The sequence below is a fragment of the Pyxicephalus adspersus genome, chromosome 11, assembly GCF_032062135.1.
Source record: "Pyxicephalus adspersus chromosome 11, UCB_Pads_2.0, whole genome shotgun sequence".
In the NCBI taxonomy this organism is placed as follows: Eukaryota; Metazoa; Chordata; class Amphibia; order Anura; family Pyxicephalidae; genus Pyxicephalus; species Pyxicephalus adspersus.
In genome coordinates this window covers 6,771,103-6,777,142 of record NC_092868.1, presented here as the reverse complement: position 1 = coordinate 6,777,142, position 6,040 = coordinate 6,771,103, and the positions used below count along the sequence as shown (strand labels likewise).

The 6,040-nt window shown below is 40.7% G+C and overlaps 1 long non-coding RNA gene across 1 annotated transcript; it reads left to right on the top strand.

The window, feature by feature from the left end:
• The first annotated feature begins 3,056 nt into the window (after nucleotides 1-3,056).
• Nucleotides 3,057-5,331, top strand: LOC140341119 (uncharacterized). The gene is made up of 3 exons (XR_011922812.1): nucleotides 3,057-3,193; nucleotides 3,284-3,386; nucleotides 5,164-5,331. It is a non-coding gene; the product is annotated as an uncharacterized lncRNA (long non-coding RNA).
• The last annotated feature ends 709 nt before the right edge of the window (nucleotides 5,332-6,040 follow it).

Sequence of the window (6,040 nt, the reverse complement as noted above, 5' to 3'; positions counted from 1 at the left end):
CGATTCCCTATTCTATCTTCTTAGTCTTCTCCTATAGCAGGGGTCCCCAATCTCCGGTCCGTCTGACAGGTGGGCCGCAGATCTGGCCGTTGCACCCCCTAGCGTGGTCAGGAGAAAGACCCTGCTTGGGGGGCGCATTGGCCAGAACCGCGTACCATGTCTGCCGTATGCATGGCAGGCTCAGGTAAGTGGGCGGGTTGTGTCTCTGAACATTATGACGTCACTCTAGGGGAAGTTTCTTCCCCTTTGAGTGACACACAGCTCCCTGCACATGTGTGGTCTGGAGTCTGTGAGATTAGTGGTCCGCGAGCTCCAAAAGGTTGGGTGACCACTTATAGCAAGCCCTTGCTCAGCCTCACGAGGAGAGTTGTGCCATCCCAGCACATGGTTGCCCCAGGACTTAAGTCCTCAAGGAATTGCCTCTGGGGGAACAAGGACTGCTGAATGACTGGACAGCCCACAAGGGTAGACAGGTCAACAGTCACAATGAGGGCTATAACATCCTCCAAGTTTAGCGAAACAAAGTCAGAGCTGGGGTCAGAGACGGAAAAGCAATATGCCACGTGGGGAACCCAAAGGGCAGAGAAAGCTCAAAGACAGAGGTCATCCAGGTGGCAAACAATTGGAGGGTCAGGTGAAGTAAGATCAGTAATTGCCATCGGACAAGTAATTTACCCACAGCAGAACAGGAACTGAACAGTGGGACAGGCAGTGAAAAATTGATATGAGCCTGGATAAATATCGAAAGACAAATGACAGGCTGGGGATTTCTGGGTGAATGTTATGTCAATCAGTAGGTAGGGTTGGTCATTGCTTATAAATCCCAGCTGGCAGAAGGAAGTAGGGATAGCTACTTGCTGGAGGAGCACAGGTAGCTTCAAAAAGAGCATAGATCCTGTTTGAAGTAATAGGGAGTACCAGGCAAAAGGAATAGGGGCACACAGAGCAGAACGACCTAACAGGTTTTAACTCTTCCTAACTTTAAATGATGAAAACATTTTATCTGGCTATAGCATTTCAGTTTTTGGCACCCAAAGCAATTTGCGTTAAGTATCATGTGATGTAAACATACCTACTCCAGCAGCTTGTAGTATCTTAAAACATAATCAGAACTTTATTCAGCCATGTGCTTGACTGATAATGCTTCATTGATATGATCAAGTACATCCAGTTCAGGGAACAAAGAATTTTGAAAGCTGTGAAAATAACATCAACACCCACTACTTCATAATAAAAACCTCAAAAAGTTTTCAACTCTTGCCTCGTAATATTTGGTATTAAAGAAATGTAATGTTTATGTTCTGATATTATCTTAAATAACCATTGTCTGCATATTTGACAGCAGGTGGCTGTCTTGGAACGAAACTGATCACTGCCGCCCTCATTCATTCTCTATGAAGCTTTTGCTGAGGTAGTTACATGTAGCGTCTCCCTGGAAGGAGGAAGTGGTAACCGCACCATTAGTCAATGCAGTTGGGAGTGAGGGGGCAGCACAAGGTAGTCATCCTAGGGGAGCAAAAAGTACAAGAGTGACATAGAGATGAGCTCATTAGTCTGCTGCTTCTCATTCACTGTCCAAAGGCCTGGGGTTGGGAGGTGATTGTTAATCAACCCAAGAAGTAGCAAAATCTTGTCTCATGCCATACCAGAAGTGGTTGCGAGTCTGTTGGGGCTCTGGTAAATTCAAGACTGAATGGGCAAATAAACAAATTGTTAACAGATTAAATAACTTATGAGTATTGTATACACCAATCAGCCAAAACCCTAAAACCATTTACAATTGAAATAAGAAACATGTGTGATCTGGTTTTGATGGCACTTGTCTACAGGTGGGTTATATTATTAGGCAAGTGAATGGACAGTTCTTGTAGGTGATGTGCAGGGAAGTGTAGGGATCTGAGATACAATGGCCAAACTGTCATGGCTAGACAACTGGATCAGAGCCTCTCTAAAATGGCTGGTCTTGTGGGGTATTTTCAGTATGCTAGGGTTAGTATTAAGCAAAAGTGGTCAAAGGGAGGACAACTGGTGAACCAGTGACAGCGCCATAGGTGTCCAACGCTCCTTAATGTAAACGTGAGTGTGGGGAACAGTTCCTACAAATATGATCCCAAAGAAGAGCTACATATGGGCTGCAAAGCCACAGACCAGTCAGTGTGACCCCCTGCCCACCAAAGATGGCACCAACAATGGACATATATGCAGAAATTGGTCATATAGAAATGGAAAATGGCGCTGGTCTTTTGAGTCAGGTTTTTTTTTTTTTTAATGTCATTTTATGTGGTCAGGTGTGTTCAATTGTACTGTAATGTAAGTCTTGTTTTTTCTATACCACTCTGAGACTTGTGGGGTTAATGTAAGAGTGGATTTGGTGAAACAAGGTGGTCCTATACAATATCAGGCAGATGGTTTCAATCTTTTAGCAATTTTTTTTTATTCAAATACTGTATTAAAAATATACAATTTTTTTCATATCATTAGAATACAACACATTCTAAAAAACAAAAAAAGATATCAGTTGCTAGGAAGTTGAAAAAGATAATAAACACATGAACCTTCTAAACTCTTTTGTAAAAATTTTTCATGATGAACAAGTAATAAATGGGAGTCATGCAGCAGTAGCAACAAACGCTGACAATTTTCAGTCTGAGAAGGATCCCATTCTCAAATCGTCCTTGTTCCAGACTCATGACGTAAGCTATGTGGTACAGGGCCCAACAGATAAAGAAGGATGCTGTAGTCAGGAAGATGACCTTGTAGGGTTTGATGGAAGTTCTCCTTTGGTTGTTCTTTAGGTTACAGAGGATTTTGAAGTGACAAATTGTAATGATGGCAGAAGGAAACAGAAAGCTCACCAGAATTCTGAAGAACACTTCCCCATTTGATTTGCACTTCCTTATTTTCCCATTTACCCAAAAGAGTACAGTTGTTTTAGCAGAAGGTGACCTTGTCTCTGTGTTCAGTCAAAATAGAAGGTACGGAGAACTACACAGGAAGGCCAGACACCACAAGCCAAAACAAACTCTAGAAACAGTGTGACATTGTACGTTTCCTATGTACCAGCAAGAATAGTAGACCAGTAAATACCGATTAATACTGACACCAGTAATAAGAAAAACTGAAACAAAAAGGCGAAACGACATCATAAAATGAAAGACGTTACACAAGGACACATCAGGACATGGACCGCTAGGTAAGGCAGCAGAAGAATGAACACCAGGTTGGTGATGATGAGGTGAAAAAGCCAAACATTGTTTATGGTCTTCTTTATTCTGAATTTCAGGATCCTGAAATGTAGCACGTTCAACAGCAGTCCAAAGAGAAAGTTGATGAGTAGAAGGGCAATTGTTAATTTTGAAGCTGTGATCTCCGGGGATGAGGGTCCGGTAAGTGTGTTAATGTGAATTCTCGAACTAGATGTGGTAATCATTGTACACTGCACAAAATAAAGGAAAAAAAAACGAATATGTTAAAAAACTATTACAAGAAGTTATTTACATATATCCAGCAACCATAAAAGGGAACATCAGATGGTGATGTAAATGACTGAAAATTTTTTATGTCGCATGTTTTCCTTTCCTTTATCATTTGGCCAGATTAAGTAAAAATGCTGCTTGGAGGGCAGATATACTCATCAAGCTGCTTACTGTATATACTCAAGTACAAACCAAGATTTTTTTTTTTTTGTCAACCTGAATTTGACACTTGGAGAGACAAAACCACTAGGGGTCCTATGCATTGCTCAGTCGTAGAGTCTTAGGTATCAGCCTGGTCTTCTCAGCCTCTAGTGATGAGGATTTTGCACTGCAGACTGAAAGCAGGTTGTGGTTTTTGATGGCCGGGTCGAGGCAATCAGAAAATAGGCAAGGTCACAAAGAAAGCCAGGGGTCAAGTACAAGAAGGCAACAAAGAGACACAGGGTCACAGGACATTTGAGGGTGACAAGGGGACACAGGCAGCACAGGAACATAAGGGATAGCAGGAGACACAGGAAGAGACCGGAGGCACAGGTGACATGGGGCTTAAGGAGGGCACACAGAAGTCACAGGAAGACACAGGTGCTTAGTTTCACTTGAATAAAGCCATTTAACTTTTTGCCAAATGTTTTTTTTTTACAACTGGCACTGTATATTTTTTCTTTGAGTATACTGCTGACCCTAATAATCCAATCAAGTGCAAGGGCAGTGCTAATTTTTATTTGCCACACACGCCAAAAAAAAAAAAAAAAATAACAGTCGATGTGTGTTGGAAGCTCACAAGTCTTCCCCTTTTATTAGGACTTGCATAAATATATGCTGGACAATTAGAATTCTATTGATCCAAAAACCAGAGGACGTGAGTAGTCCATCTGAAGCCTGTCTCAGGTCCTTAGGGTTCATTGTATGTGTAGGGGAAAATACTCATTTTGCACAACACATGATTTACCATGAGTTACAATTTAAACCTAAAAAACAAATCCAAAGGTCTATTTACTTACATGAATTTGTAGTCACATGAACTGCCAAATTGCGAGTCTTCTCTGTGTACAGATTGGATCAATCTTACTTCAGGTGTGGCTGTCCTGTCTGAAGATGACAGAAATAGACAGCTGTCCTCCGCCTAACACTTCAGCATTGGCAGCCTTGATCTATGCATTTTTTTTTTTTTTTTAACAGCGATGAACAGGAAATTCACTATAACATCTTCCAATATTCATGATTGCTTATCATGTAATCACATTTCTAGCAAAATATCGGTCTTTTTATAAACGGTACTTCTTAGTTTTCAGTTTATTTTCTAATGCCGAATTAGAAATCTAGTGATTTTGTATTAATTTTTCTATGCTGATGTGTCTACCTAAGGTCAGAACATGCCCCGGGCTGAATGTCCTTGCTGACCTAAAGCTGTGAAATAAAGCTGGGGAAAAATTTTAAACAAATTTTTGTTGACTTCAATTTGTAAGCTTTTTTACACTAGGTATGCTGATTCTGAAAGTGCAGTTAGTTTTCTTCTATCACGTCAGGTTTTTTTTCTCTACCGCCAATAATGTGATTACTGTAGCGTGGATTTGTATAGGCTATTCATTTACACGCAAGACAGTGTGGTCAGAGGTTGTGTGCTGCTCTACGTAATGAAAAAGCAAAATTTATTTTTCTACTTACACATGTATTTCCTTTCTTTCAGATCATGTCTGGCACTAGTGTTTCTCATCGTAAGTGTCTAAACATCCCTGATTAATTTTGTTATATCTGTGGCAGTTTCACCATTCTCAGTCAAAGGTTGAACATCAGCACATTTGTAGAGCAAGCCTATTTGGCATATTTCAAGGTAAACTTGGTGATCAAGATAAGTCTTGGGCCCCTCATAAGGTGTGCAAACAGTGTGTCGAGGGTTTACGGATGTGGACAAAGGGAACACGTGATAAGATGCCATTTGGTATACCTATGGTTTGGCGAGAGCCAGGAGATCATTTCAATGACTGTTACTTTTGTATAGTAAAAACTTCAGGATATAACAAGAAAAATAAATGTAACAGAGTATCCTAGTCTACCATCGGCTATACACCCAGTGGCTCATTCAGATGAAATCCCTGTGCCGGTTTTCGTTACACTACCCTCTTTTGAAGAACATGTTTATGGTTATGAACTAGGTGACAAAGATCATGAGGAATTTGAAATTGAAGAGGACTCTGTTCGTAAGGGATTTGATCAGCATGAGTTGAGTGATTTGGCACGTGATTTGGGAATATCGAAGAAGGCTTCAGAACTCCTAGCATCAAGACTGCGTGATGAATAAAAACATACTTGAAAAAGGAACAAAGAAATTCCATTTCTGCAGTACTTTAGAACGGACAGTGTCTTTGTGTATTCCCATAACATACCTGGTTTAATGGAGGAATTGAGAATTCCAATCTCTAACTCAAGTGAATGGCGACTATTCATCGATAGCTCAAAGGGGAGCTTAAAGTGTGTCCTCCTTTACAATACCAATATATTTGGGTCAGTCCCAATTGGCCATTCAGTTTCTTTTTGTGAAGAATATGCAGGCATAAAGAGAGTCA